This window comes from Falco punctatus (genome assembly GCF_963210335.1).
Source record: "Falco punctatus genome assembly, chromosome: 7".
NCBI lineage: Eukaryota > Metazoa > Chordata > Aves > Falconiformes > Falconidae > Falco > Falco punctatus.
In genome coordinates, this window is record NC_137587.1 from 54531394 (window position 1) to 54545416 (window position 14023).

Here is a 14023-nt window from a genome sequence, read left to right on the forward strand (position 1 = left end):
GGGAAACAATAACATTTTAGTTGAAAAGAGATAACTTGAAGGAAATCTGGTTGAACAGGGAATGACTAACCATTATTTTTTACAGTAAAATAAAAAAGTAGGAGTACCACATATAATGACATAAAATAGAAGAATTTGTTGCCATAGGGTATGTGGAAGTCAAAAGTAAGAACGTCTTATGAAAGGGATTCAATCAGTTCATGATAGATAGATATGCCCATGTCTATTAAACAAAAAACCCCAGCACAAGATATTCTTATTTATACCTGACGTTATAAGAAATGGCCACCATTGGTGCTTCATTAAATGAATATCTGGTGTAACACTGATTTTCACTGTAAAACATGATTGGGCAGAATACCTAATACAGCTAATTCATTTAATGATCCCCAATTACATCATCTATGACGCTGAACAGAACTCAGGCCCCTCCATCAATACATAGGAAATATCCCTAAGAAATGAATGAAATATATTTCCATGTTCACCCACCCACACCAAATTCCCAAAGACTGTACAATGCTATTTTATCATTCTTCTCAACAACTTACTCAGTTCTCTGCTGAAGTGGACTTGGTCCCACATCCCTCTTACACAGCACAGAAAGTATTTCTTCCCTTTAACTTTTACATTGTTTGAAATTCTGTAATAACAAAACATAAATAACTAGTCACATATTGAAAACCAAGACGACCAATTTTACAGGAAACCTTAGCACTTCAACGTACTCAAGTGAAACGCCTCACATCCAATACAAACTCTATTTGACAGTATACCTGTAAGATCCAACACACTCTAGAGAGTTCAAACGCAGCCAAAAACGTGTTTCCTGCTGAAGCGTAAGACAAAGTCACAGCCCCCAGAAGGAGGCTGTGGGTGGAAGAGAGATCAGGGCTGAATAATTTTTCTCCCAAAAATCAAGGAATTGTTTTGCCTTCTTTTTTGCTGAGGTCATTTTGTGTCTGCACAGATAATAATAAATAAATGCATACGTTGTAATCACTGTGGATTTATGAAGCAACTGAAGCTATTTGGACTCTTGCAGAAAGCAAGGCTAGGAAAATAAGCTGGCAATTTTTTTTACATGTCATATGCTCAACTAAAATAAGCTCAAATACAATGTCCCTTATTCACAGAGAATTAAAAAACAACAAACCAACAAACAAAAAGAACCAACCACAGCTGCCATTAAGCTCATCGTGTGTGGGCAGCTATATTATGTGCCCACTTTGCAGACTTTAGAAGGAGCACTCACAGGCTGGTTACAACACTAACAAAGCAAATCCTACCCCAGCTGATTCTCACACACCCTTGGCAATCAGTTCTCTTCCTGCTTATTTTTCTGTCTTAAAATAATTTTCCAAATCCTACACCACTAGCTGATTTTGTGTCATACTTATGAACACAATACAATCATTAGATGGTTTCTCCAGATGAGCCACCAGAGAAATAAACCTCACATTTTATTTTGTTTTGTTTTTCCTGAAAGCAAAAGTTCTTGATGTGGCATCTTAATTTGGGTATCTAATGACTGGTGTAGCAAGCTGTCTCTACCTCTAAGATCCAAGATGCTTCCGCTACAGATGTTAAACTTTTTGCAGCTTCTATGGGAAAAGGTCAAGGTTTAAAATATTAGGAAATAATACCGCAATATTTCTTGAAGTGAACCTTACAAGGTCAATCCACCCTGGCACACCACCTTATGAATATGATTTGCTGAAGTGACTTGAACCTACTAATGGTGCTGTTTCAGTTCTAAGTTCCTACTCATCTACAGCTTTGGAATATAAAAGGACACAGGGACCTGCTTTGGGACCCCTACCAACATGCCAGACAAGAAATACATACCTCAGGCTTCATACCATTTTACCAACCACCAGCTTTTTGCCATTTTGTCTGTACATTTATTTAGGTAGACTCACTTAAATAAAGAAGATACAGTATATTGCTTTTCCATGTTTAAGTTCTCCAAAGGACTCTAGATCTCATCTTTGTACCAAAGCCTTGCAGAGATCAGAGATAAAGGAAGGAGACACAAGGAACCCCAGTCATTTCAGTCATAAATGCACAGCTTTTAAGTGGTCAATGTATTTAATCTGCCCTGCCCCCAAACATACACTACTGAAACCAGCCAGATCTGTTACATACAATGAAAATAAAGTTTTGACTGACTTAGCAGGAAGAACTCAACAAATGGAGTGAACAGGATAAAAACTTTTGTAACAATAATGGCAGCCTTAAAGGACACCCCATTCAAAGCTGACAAAAAGGTATTCTTAAGAAAAAAACATTCTTACATCTTACCTAGGGATGGTGACACATCTCTAAGGATATCCATGAATAAGACCAAAAAATGAATCCCTACTCACTTGCTGAACATGGCATTTCTTTGTTGCTAATGTTACAATCACAGGTGGCAGTTTACTTAACAGAAAGTTCTTTAAATTCTGTTGATAACATGACTGAATATTAACTATCGCAACTACGACTTGAGGCCCACATTGTGAATGGGAGTGAAGATGTGGACCTTAGTGCCTAAAAACCTAACAAGGCCAGGAGTCCTTCCTCTAAGTATTGCCAAAGCTGGTGTACGCTGAAGCTGTTTAAGATGACAGCACAGACAAGCAAGCAGAATGAGCAACATTAGACCACCTACAGTCGTGCTAGTTCTACATTTACGTATTTAATTTTCATGGGTAAGATAGTATGCCACTACCAGCAACATAGCTAGCTGTAGTGAAAACGGGTTGCAGACCCAGAGCACTACAAATGCATATTTGCCCACCTGTGAGTTTTTGCAAGGTTTTAGGAGCCAGGAACAATATATGGCACAACATGGGTTATGCTGTGAAGTTCCAGCTTCCCTGAAGTCTACAGCAAAATTCCCATTGACTCAAGCAGAGCCAGGACTTCCTATCAGTTCCCAAGAGGTCAGCTGTGCTGAGAACTGTGAGCTGTGTGCATTGCAAAGAGCGAGTATCACCAGCCCTTCAGCTTGCACTCACTCTTCTTGTGATCGTTTTTGCATGTGGTGGTTTTAGCTTTGCATGCTTTACAGATCAAGAAGCCACCACAGCATTCTGGTTTTGTTTTATTTATTTCATGCAATAACGAGGCACGCTTAGTTTCTGGTTTCCAACCAAAAGTGCTGCAGGGATGGAAATTAGATAAAACCTCATAATTCATCTGGTTTCCTACCCCCACCACCTAGCTCTCTTTGTAATTACCCATTTGTTGCAGCTCAGTTACTAAAACATTTCCTTGCTCCAAATAAGCTTCAAAACCTTGTTTCTTCAGCTTCAGTTACACATTATCAGCAGAACTTGAACTGGTTTTGCCTTACCGATGCATGTATGGAATCTAAAGACAAATTTAGATTTGGATGAAATGCTGTCCCCATAAGGACAGTAACTGACAGTGGAAAGACATTGCAGTTCTTCGGCAGTACTGCTCCTGGCAGCTACCATCATCAGACCCTCTGGCCTCCACAGCCACGTAGCAAAGAGGAAGAGACGAAGATAATCTGTGTAAACAGATAAAGCCTGAGCTGTGGGAAATTTTGCAGGTTTGGTTTGCACAGGTTCTTGCAAATTTTTCCTTTGATTTTTCCATATATGTGTTTTTGCACCCCCTGAATTTCACTTTGAGTTTCAGGTTTGAACAAGAATGTTAAAAGCTCAAATTGAAACTCACTTGAAACCATCAGGTTTCATTCGCAAAACCATAAGCGAGCCTCAAGTCCGTTGAAAGGTGCAAATTAAGGAATTTAAGTGAAACTTAAGACAGTTTTACTGTCTTTACAAAACTTCCTTGAAAGTAGGAAAGTTTTGTGTGGTTCTGCAAGAAACATTTCATGCAGCAGTTCTCCTGGGCTTACTCCTGGTGTATGTAGAGAAATGTGCTCTCTGCGTAAGATGTTGCAATACTCTAATATGCCAGATTATTTTTTCTTTAAACCTCTGTTTAATCTCCCTCCTCCTTACTCTCTCTGGAGCAGAACTAGCACCAAGACCTTTGGGCAATGAACTTTTATAATAATTCCCCAGAAATCTGCTCTATTATAGGACCTAAGGGGTTCCTTGCTCATGGTTATGCACCATCTGCCATTATCTACAAAGACTAAAATGCCAAGGATGGCCTTCAGCTGTCAGCTCTGCCCTTCTGAACGGGGTGTTACAGGATGTCTCATTCAGCCTTTGCAGTCACAGGAGAGGGGAGATTCTTTCGTTCAGAGCAGGGAATAGCCTCCACAGCTGCAGAACACAGGAGGCCCAGCAAACTTCCTAAGGCCAGCAGCTGTGGAAGCAAATTTTGGCTGGATTGGTCCGTTATTGTTGATGTACATAAGGCCTGAAAATCAGCATCAGGAAACGGTGCATATGCAGAAAGACTCAAGGTCTTCTTTTTCATATTTAGCTATGCAACTGTATAATAGTTAAACCTTGCTTTGTTGTTATGCTCACTATTATTGGTATTAATAAAAACCTACGCCAGCTCTTCTGGTGTAGTCATATTTAAAGGAAAACTCAGGCCTGCCACGACCTCCCTTTTCAACTAAACCAATCCATCAGCGCAGTAATCATGACTTGAAAAAGTTGTCACAAACATGAAGTTAAACTAAGTCAGACATCTCTTCTTTCCTACTGTAGTAGGTATGAAGTTGGCAATGTTCAGTTTGTACTCCTACTGTGACTTAAGCACCAACTATTTACCAGCCTAAATTACCCAGCAACATAGCTGTATGCCCCATCCCATTGCAAAAGTTCATCTTTTAGAAGCTTCCTACAGACCTACATGAAGACAACAAAACCTAACACAGTCTTTGGCACTACACTTTTCTCTGGCTCTGTCATTATGCGCAACCCTGAAGATGGGGAGATTTCCTGTCACTCTGCTGCTTGAGTCTTCTTGTAAACTCTGGGCTAACTCATATTATCTTCACACTTTGATTTCAGCTCCTCTAACACAGAGGCAACTCTTGCCTAACTTCACACAGATGTGTGTTTAGCTCATGACCCTCTGATATTCTCAGATGTAAATTCAGAACATTATTAGCAATACATGTAACCCCAGCAAAGGCTAGGAAGACATTATCCCCAGCACATTCAGGCAGACACTAGAAACGATCTTTTCATTTCCTTCCAGTTTCAGTCTGAGGTGAGATGGCAAAAATTGCCCCTCCAAATTTAATGTTCTGCAAAGCAGCAGCATATTCAGCATTCCCTCCTTCATACCCTGCAGAGCAAGCCAAAATCTAAGAAACAGACTTGCTTAACAGCTGAACAACAGAGGCAGAAACAGATCCATCCTGCAAGGAGAGCCAAAGAAGGAGTCAGAGAGAGAGCCAAAGCCACCAGCTTCCTCCTGCTGGTTGTGCAAGCAAGAAAGGAGCCCAGAACAATGGAGGCAGCAGAATACGATTACACTGGGGTCACTGGGTTTAGTTCCCAAATAGCTGCTAACAGATGCCTCCCAGTAAAATTTGTTGTTGCTGCTGCCTCATCACCCTGGAGCCACATACCCCATGCTCAGTTTGGCAAACTGCTTCTCCTTGTCTGCTTCATCTATCCAGGCTGACACCCAGACATCGATGGGCCCATGTAGGGGGCCCAAACTGCACCGACTCCCCCGTGTTCTGCACCCATCCGTAGAACTGGTAGTTATTCATTTGGCAGTGCTTGCCTGCCAGACAGCATCTCCCAGCCCACCCCTGCGGGGTTATGAGAAAAGTGCAGCTGAGGAAAGGATTGATACAGAATGAGTCAGCTGACAAGCCAAAAAGAATCAAAGATCACTTGATAAGCACAGGAATAGAGGATAGTGAGACAGGAGAAGACACAAAAAGGGACAGACTGTGGGAAGGGAAAGAAGATTTGGAGAGTAAGAACATAAAGGGAATACTATGACGTGGTGGCTCCCAACCTACAGCTTGAAGGCAACACATTGTAATGTTGCCTGTGACACAGGAAATGAAAATGTTCTAAGGACGACATGGAAAACAAAGTATGATGTTGCCCACAGCGTTATACATGCTTAGTGTTGTTGTCAATAAGCCAACAGAGGTTGGGGAGCACAGCTCTTTGTTTCCCTTAGCTAGAAGTTAAAATTACTCCACCTGATTGCCCTGGAATTTTTTTTTTTTTTTTTTTTTTTTTTGTGACTGCATCTCTGGTTTTTGAGGAATTTGGCTCTGGAACTGGCCAGCTCTATCTGGCTACAGCATATGTAGGCAAATTCTGCAGCCAAAACAGCCCATTTCCCTACAGACAAGTGAACACCATACAAAATGTCCCCAGCAGTTGCCTGTGGCTGAACTGGCCTCTTCATTCTTAGTGCTGCTCGTTTTGGCACTCTCACCAATGACATAGTGACAGGCACAAGGACGGATGTTCACCGCTGCTTTCTGGGCTCATCCTGTTTCTGAGGGTATGAACTTAACTTCCAAAACTGCAAATCTGCCACACTTCACAAGTACCCAATAGATCACAAAAAATTAAAATTCCTGCTGGAGATCAGATGAAGGAAAAGACCCTCCTGTAAGAATGAGAAGATCATGAAATTTCTTCATTTCTAACCAAATAAACACTGGACTGTTTATTCTCTGGTCCCCATTTCATGTACATGATGATTTTGAAATATTTCTATTTGTTTTTAATATGCAGCAAAATGAATGCCCCTTACACACAGAAACAAACTTACCTTTTTTTCCCCCCCCCCCGACACACACACACACAAACACACAAAATTCTAGTAAGAAACTTCCTTCCACGTCCTTCCTTTGTGGTTATGAACTCCTCTGGGGCTGTCAGAACTCCCAGCAGAGCCAATAGAACACTTGCCATTCCTTTCAGTCAGAATATGATTGTGCCCTTTTCTTGTAGCAGGCAGAGAGTTAATTGAACAGAGTGGAAGATGTATTATAGGAGACAGGAGTAAATCAAATTATATGAAAACATTCCCACGGTTTTGATTTACTTCACAGAAAGAAGCAAAATATTAGACATCTTATATTACTTCACGTTTGCCTGGAGGGCAAATGTGAGGTAAATGTTCAGAAAATTCTAAAAATGTAGCAATAAGCCCCCTCTACTAAGTTCTGTATGAGTTCTGCATTGCTGAGAACAATATTATTCTAAAGATGCTGAATAGCAGTCTCTAATCCTGTTCCAGAGGGCAATAGATTCCACCGGTTTAGATGGGCTATTCCTTGCAAAACTGAAATTGGAAAACTAATTCAAATTGTAAACAGGACTCGCAAAGCTGTAAACTGAGCAAGTTTGTAGTATTGCTGACATCTACTGAGAGAAAGTGAAATTGCACATCTTAGCACAGGGATGAGGGGAGACTTGGCCTTTACTTGTTGTTTACCATCTTAGTTTTTAGCCGTATTTTATGCATGCATGCGTATTTATTAGTTATCTTGTATCAATTTTCACATGCTTCATTTAAGGTCAATAAAGACGTTATAGGGAACGTTTAAGAGGAAATAAAAGGGACATTCAGGAGATGGCTGTGTCCTGTACGTAAGTGCTGCAGACTTGCTCTTACAGTTGCAAAAGTCTGAATGCCCAGATTGACACACAGCATGGGGTATGTCAGGAAGCATGCCTAATTCATACTGACTGCCTCAAACTGTGGCAGCTGAAGCCAAAATCCACATAGTACAAAATACTAGATTTAGGAAACTATGCTGCATAGGTGATATTGAAAATGTATGTATCGTTTGTTTCCTATAGGAAATGAGTAAGAGAATAGTATTCCAAATAACAAGCCAGCGATACTTTCTGATCTGTCATCATGATGACATATGGCAATTACACTATTCAGGCAATTCAAGAAAATTTTCTGCTGGTATCTCATGCATTATAAAGCATATTCTTCGCCCATGTTGAACAGAGAAGAATCTATAGCCATCATTACAGACACAGATCAATAACTGTTACTACAGATATCATATCTAGGGATTTCATTCTACAAAGTTAACAGGAATTGTCTGCATATCTCAGTTTGTGTAATAGCAAAACTAACTGGGGGGCGAGGGGAGGATGAAACAAACATATAAAATTCTAATAGAATCAGTCAGGGTGATAACAATTTTGAGTGGATTTGTGTTTCTGCACTTTTGAGTGAATTTATCATCACTGAAGTTACACTGAGTTTACAGGATTAAAAATAAAAACTAATTTGGCCAATAAATATTTGTAATGTTTGGGAACACTATCAATAGAGCAGCTTAATTAATTTCCTTTTTGTAACATGAGAAACATCCACAGTCAAAATCAAATATCACATTACAAGATTTGATCTGTCATGAAGTTGTTATGAAAGGTCCCTCTTACCTTGACAGGGACAGGATTTCAGTGTCTCCTAAGGCTTTTTACACTAGTTTCTGCAGATTCTGAAATGGATATAAACATAAGATGAGATCTTTGGCTCATGTATCTCATGTATAAAATATCCCCAGCAGTAATTCTTGGTCACACCAGTCTAAATCCCAGCTTTTTTGTGTGAGTAGGTCCAATGAATAAAGCCGATACACACTTAGCTCCCGCTTAAGTTCTGCTTGGAGTATCACACACAGATGAAAAACTGCAGTGCAGTGTTGAAAATGCTCTCTCAATTGTTCTCCGACTGAAGGTACCTCATTTCCATCTATGCTCCAGTTAACGTTTTTTAAGTTTTCTTGGTACCTAAAGCTTGGCTTCTACATGCATTCTGACACACCACAATCTCAGGAGAACTATACAACTTGGTACTTATTTCTCACACCAGGGTCCTTCAGGATTCCTGCGCTCATCACTTGTTTCTGATCATTCCGACATGAAATCATCATTATTTCTGATTTGATACATTCCCATAGCTCACACTGGCCTCCTCAAAAAAGCAGTTGCAGCCTCATCTTTCCTTCTGGAGGAGGAATAGATGGGTTATAGAGCTTGTCCACCACAATAATGCTTCAAAGAGCAACTGGAACCTAATCTTTCCCTTCCACATGTCGGGCAGGTTGGAAACCCACCCATGTCCTCCCTCTCCCCATGGCTTGCTAAACTGGGTAACAGCTTCCCCTGAGGAGATAAGCTTACACCCGTACAGAATAGTTTGCAGGCCTGTGGCTCATGAATTCTTCAGGTACATAGAAGAAATAGACTTGAAGGGAATAGGCTCTCTGCAATAAAGGGATTTAGTTCCAGCAGAATTCTACAGTCATCTTATCAGTGGTGTGATTTTAGAGAAATGACAGTCACCTAACTTTTGAAAAGAAACACCCAGGTACCTTTTCTCCTGTCAAGACTGCAAACCCAGACGTAATTCCTTAATGGCTCTCTGTTTGCTTTCTGGTGGGATCTGGACTTTGCATGGATCTTTCAGAGGGGGCTTCTCACATGTTGTATAAGAAGCCTTGGCACCTAACTTATGGCTGTGCCTTTCACTCTTGTGCTCAGACTTGTAAAAACTGCAGAGCACAATGCTCAACACTGTCACATCTAAGTCTCAGTAAATCTCTTAATGAAATGCCATTTATACACTCTTATCAATGCACTTTCAGTGGGCATTTGGGAGGGTTAAGTATCTAGTGAAGCAAAATCCCACGGCCTGGTACCTGGATGGAGTTCTAACACAGTGTTATATTTGAAAATACACAGATCAGAAACAAAGATGAGGGAGCAGATATACTTGAACAGAAATTGTTTCCTTATTCTATTATAAATTTATTTCTGATTACCTAAAAAGAATGTTGAAACATTTGGCTTTCTAGAAATAACTTGGTTCCAAAGATGAGTCTCTGAAAAGACTCGTTCTGGCTTGCATTCAATGAAAACCAAGGCACTGAAATTAATATCAACATTTTGGCAATTCTAATAACAAAGACTGCCAAAAGTATGTTGTCTATCAATTGTACACGGAAGAAAGATGTTAGAATATTAAGAACAGATGTCACAGATATCTTCGAAAAATACTCATGCTCCCTAAGTACTCTGCAAGGCAAGAGTACAAAAGCTCATGAAAGATGAAATGAAAGCATTTTGTCCAAATGCCATCTATGTATGTAAACTTAGTTATAAAATATGTGCATTTAAACATGTTATAAAGAAGGATTGTGTCATAATTTGCTAACAGCCTTGTATCTTAAAATTTGAGAGTTTTAACACTTCTATAACATATTAAGGACTACTTTTTACAGGCTGTTATTTAAACCATTTTGTTCTCTTTCAGAGTGTGTGCAAGGCTTTCCAGTTACTATGTATTCATTTGTTTACATTTTAATTATTATCTGACTGACAAAGAAAGTTTACAAAAAAACTCATATTAGAAAAACATCTAAACAACGTAATGAAAAGTAATCTTTATATAAAAATAGCTTATTGTCTAAAATTAAAATACCACTTAAACAACCAACAACAACACCACACACCCCCAATAACCCTATTGAATATATTTTAAAGTTCATAATAAAATGATGGGCATTGACAAGACTGTGTTTCTTATGGTATGATATTTTAAAGCCAACAGCCAAGAAAATGGAACACAGCAGTTTCAGCTAATGATCAGGACTTTTAGATTTTCTTAGGGAAATCAGCATTTCAGTAATAAGTGGATCATGGCTCCATAAAATACACCACCAGCTTCCACTCACTTGAGCAAGCAGAGACAAACAAGACTTGTCGTAATATTTTAAGTTTAAACCTGTGTGCACACCTGAGGTAAAAGACTAACTATTTGATGTTACAGTGACTGTGCTGAACTCAAGAAACGTGATGATGTGGATAATAATAAATCAATACCATTACAACACAATTGCAGCAACACCAGTGACATTTTCTATTCTTTAAGGTTTTTAAAACAACCCTCATTTCTTCTTACCATATAGACCCAACAGGGTAAGAGCAATGCAACGATGACAACTACAGGAATAATAGTTTCTTGGCTACGGGCGGCCCGGGGTGCCCTCCAGGACGCAGCCTGTGGAGCTCCAGCCGGGCCACAGAGGCTGCTCTCCTGGAAAACACGTTTTATTTCCATGAGCAACAGCACGTGTGAGGGCTTGACTGGAAAGGGATCGATTTAAGCCTGGTTTTCTGAAGTCCACATGTACAGGCTTTGCTGAACCAGGCCCTAAACCATGACTTCTCCTCTTTTAAAATCACCCCCTTACAATTAACAGATGTGAAGGCAAACTTGGCATATACGGATGACTTAATTTTTTCCCTTTTAATAACCTGCTTATATCCAGTTTCCGCAGCAATTGTGTTTACCTTTTTTTTTTTTTCTTCTCATTTTCCTCTTTTAATAACAGAAAGCAGACGAGGTGCATCTGATTTATCTCAGGAGGCGTCGGGAGAGGAAGGGTGCTGCCGGCTCCTCCGCGGAATGTGCTGAGGGGAGTGGAAGGGGGCGCTGCGGCCGGAGTTATTTATTTTGTTAATATCTTCGGCCCCCAAGGGCCCCATTCTCGTCCTCCCTGGCCGGTCTCCAGACCAAGGCTGTCAGCCAGGGAGAGTATAATATCTGCAGGCTATGGCCCATTTACAGTTTTTTCCTCAGCTCTCACTGAGCTTTTCCTGCAGCTCAGGGGAAGCCGCACCGTCCCGCCTCGCCAGGCGGATGCCGCGGGCCGGGGGCGCCCCCGCTTCCCGCCACACAGCGCCCCCGCTTCCCGCCACACAGCGCCCGCCCCCCCCCCTTCCCGCCACACAGCGGGGCCCCCGCCACTGCTGTCCCCTCACGGACACCGGCCCCGGGCCAGCACCTGAGGCCGGCATTTTCCCCAGAGCCTGGGCCCTGCATGCTGCACTTCCCTTCTTCATAAGCTCCCTGAGGAGGTCTGATACTTAATTAAAGTGTCATGAAAGAGCTCGATGTTTAATCACACAATTATGTCAACTAGCCTAGTTTGACAGAACACCGTAAATCCTCAGAAAAACGTTTTAATGGCAGTGTTAAGCTGTTACCTAGAAATTGCAAACGGGCCAGCTCTAGTCCTCAAACAACAGAAACAGCAGCAGCATCAAGTAGGGTCACCTACACCTGTATTTTTCAGTAGAAATAGCAAAAGACATTTGAAGACCCTCTTAACATTCAGAATTTATGTTGGTTGGTTACTCTGCTGACACGAGAGTACACTAACACAGCACCTTTGGCTGGCAGGGCTCCACTAGCCCTGCAGCACCTGGTGCTAGCCAGGCTGCGCTGCTGCCCGGGCCCTGAGAAGCCAGCCAGCTCCTCGGGGTGCTGCCCACCACCACGTCCATGGCTCTAATGGCCTGACACCAGCAATGTACTAGCTAATTACACAAATAACTAGTTACAATTTTTACACCCTACAGCAAGTTCCAAACAAGGCCATTTTGGGGGGTGGGGGGCTGGGGGGGAAATTTGGTTTTTCTCTGCCTTAGTGTTTAAAATGACTACAGCAGCCTTGGCCCGCTGGCACAATGACAACCACCACAAAATGCCTCACAGCACAGGTCGGCACTGCAGCAGGGAACGGGGGGATCTCAGGGATATGGACTCCCCAGCCAGCAGCACAACCTGGACTTTGACTGAGGCCATGGCTCAGTCACGGCAAGCCTGGGTTTAAACTCCTAGTCCTGACCACAATCAAGACACTATGGAGCAGGTAAAACAAACTGCTATACTGGTTCTAACAGACCCCGGAAGTTTCACACTTGTTCTAGCTGTTCTAAAAACACCTTTCTCCTGGCCAGCTGTGTGCCGGGCCAAGGACTGCCCATCCTTACACTCTGGCATGAAATCATGAAGATCATAAACGCATGACCAGTACCACTGGCTTCTCCAGTGAAACTGCAGGAATAAGTTCTGTATCCACACAGTATCCTGGTTGAATTAGTACTGCTGGATGATCCTGTATTATACAGCACCAGTATTACTAACAGTAAAACCATAACCTGGGAAAAAAAAAAAAAAAAACATTTCCTGCTGCAGTGGCAGGCTATAAAGTGGAGAGTTTGTCCTTTGGTAAGTCTCCTGGTTCTCCACTGGCTAGACGTGGCCAGGTGGTCCTTGATCAAAGCCCATGTACAATGTATTTAAACGAGATCTTATCCAGGGCAGCCCTGTGATATATAGTGCTCCTACAAACATCACATTACTGCCACAGACATCCATCTCACTGCAGCGTCCAGGCAACAAAATATGGATTTCATATCAAGTTCCACGATAACGTGTAATCTGACCCCCACGTCTCCTTTACTCCCACTAGTAAAGCTATTTACTTAGACGTCAATTTGGAAGGGAACACATAAATATCAAGTATAGGCTAGGTGAGTGTCACACACCCCCTCCTGGCACATGGCTGGAAAAGGCGTTCTAGGCTTTCATCCTGATTGGATTCTTACAGTGTCCAAATATTTTGGAGCTATCCTTTCTTACGGACCGACACGCAAAAGACAGCACACCAAGCTCTCCAGAGCACTTGCCTCCTAGGCTGTGGCAGGGAGTTACGGACCACGTACACAGGTTAGACAGATGTGACACAGGCTGAAACAGAAAGTGCTGCTCCCTCCAGACCTACAAAGCTTTACCTCTCATCTCCCCGTTTTTAAAAGGTAGGAAATGTGCAGTTCGGATGACAGCCTCCCACAGATCCTCAATCCACTGGTAAAAGCACAGTCTGATCTCTCTAGCCCAAAACAAGAGGCAGAGCCCCTTTTCTGTGGAGGAAGAGTGTGATACCTCGTAAGACAGGCACATAACGGGTGAAATCTGAAACGGTGCTTTTCCAATTCCCTGTATGATAAAAGCCAAACACAACTGATAACCCTGAGCAACTACTTGTAAGACAGAGAACAGAGCTCCTCTGAACATCTGACTAAGATACCTGACCTGTACTCTGTTCTGCGGGAGGACTTTGATATCCAAATAACAATATAAACTGTTTGCTGGGCTAGTTTTTTGGTTGCAGGTTTGGGGTTTCAATTTTTTTTTGGGGGGGTGGTGGTGTTTGTTTTTTAAACAAAGTGCTATTTATGAAGAAGCAAATTGCAGCTTTACCATCTAATGA

At 41.7% G+C, this 14023-nt stretch overlaps 1 long non-coding RNA gene across 5 annotated transcripts in view; it reads right to left on the minus strand.

Annotated features, from left to right (window-relative positions):
* Positions 1 to 11655, minus strand: part of LOC308067583 — a 134105-nt gene extending 122450 nt beyond the window's left edge. For 4 of the 5 annotated variants that reach the window (XR_013929666.1, XR_013929667.1, XR_013929668.1 and 1 more), the window contains exon 1: positions 552 to 11655. This is a non-coding gene — a long non-coding RNA (uncharacterized lncRNA). The remainder of the gene's footprint in view (positions 1 to 551) is intronic. The other variant, XR_013929665.1, reaches the window with a different exon arrangement.
* Between the last annotated feature and the right edge of the window lie 2368 nt (positions 11656 to 14023).